The sequence below is a fragment of the Gavialis gangeticus genome, unplaced genomic scaffold, assembly GCF_001723915.1.
Source record: "Gavialis gangeticus isolate Ggan-Ray unplaced genomic scaffold, GavGan_comp1, whole genome shotgun sequence".
NCBI classification, from domain to species: Eukaryota; Metazoa; Chordata; order Crocodylia; family Gavialidae; genus Gavialis; species Gavialis gangeticus.
The window spans coordinates 95566476-95567834 of NW_017728992.1; positions in this window are offsets into that span (position 1 = coordinate 95566476).

Here is a 1359-nt window from a genome sequence, read left to right on the forward strand (position 1 = left end):
GCACCGAGCCACTGCGAGCCGCACCAGCGCCGCCTCCACGCCCGGACTGCGGGGGGCACAGCCCTTACACACACACCCTACACAGACACCTCGTTACCCTTACACATACACCTCTTACATACTACCCCTACACGCACCTTCCCACCCCTCACATAGTACCCTTACACGCCCCTACACACGCGTTACATCTCCCCTTCCGCACACGCTTGACATACTATCCTTACACGCCTTACACACCCCTACACACACTTCTCACGCACCGCCCCCCCCCCCCGCGCACGAGGCGAGGCTGTGGTGGGAGGGGGGGGGTGGACTTGACAGCTCCCCGCACCTCGCCGGCTCCTGTGGCTGCCGGATGAACCGCCCACTCCCGAGCGTTTCACGGCGCCGGGGGAGACGCGCTCCGCTCCGGCGGGCCTGGGCCTGGCGCTGCGGGAGACCCCCGGAGGACCAGGGCGAGGGGGGCCTTGCCGGGAAGAGCGGGTGACCGGACGACTGCGCTGCTTTCAGCCTCACGTGCTCTGAGCCCTCTCGCTGAAACCGATTCACCCCCAGCTGCAGCCTCCTCCCCCCACCCCGCGTGGCTGGCTGCCCCCGGGCTTTACACCCGCCACTGCAGGCCTGCCCCCTCTCCCATCGCGCGCGGGGAGGCTCCCTGTGCGGGGCTAAGCTAGCTCCCCCCCCGCCGCGGCTTTGCTGTGAGACAGGAGCGCTCACGACGCTAAACAAACTGAAAAAAAAAAAGCATCTCGCTCCCAGCCTGACTCATGGCTGCGAGACAAGCACGTGGCTCAGCGGCAATTTATTTTGCTCCGAGCCCGAGAGGGGCCGGCGGGACGCGGGGTGCCCGGGTGCAAGGCCGGAGGGAAGCTGCCAGCCCCCTTCCCCCTTCCAAAACGGGGCCGGCAAAAGCAGCGGCCACACAAGGCTGCTTGAGCCTGGGAAGGAAAAGAGACGTCCCCTCAGGCCCCCACGAACTGGTGTCTGGGCCAAGCTGGGAGCTCTCCTCAAAGAAACTTTCCAATCCCAGATCCGCCATACGCAGCCGATCCCTCTCCTCGCAATGCGCCCAAACCCAAGAGGTCAAAGAACAGCATGACAAAAAATAAACAAATCTCCCAAGTCCTGTAACTATATATGTATATATATATTTGCACGGGGGAGCTGCACTGGAGAGAAAACAGCTGTTGCCTTGTGCACTGGGGACAGATGTGAGGGGGAGGGGAGGGCGGCTGTTGAGCAATTTCAGTTAACAAGGCTCCAGTGTTTGCTGCTGCGGGGAGTCGTGGTTCTCTCGTATTTACCGTGAGGCTGTTTGGGGCAGGGATTGGTAGCTCATATCCGGTGGTGTCTGTCTGA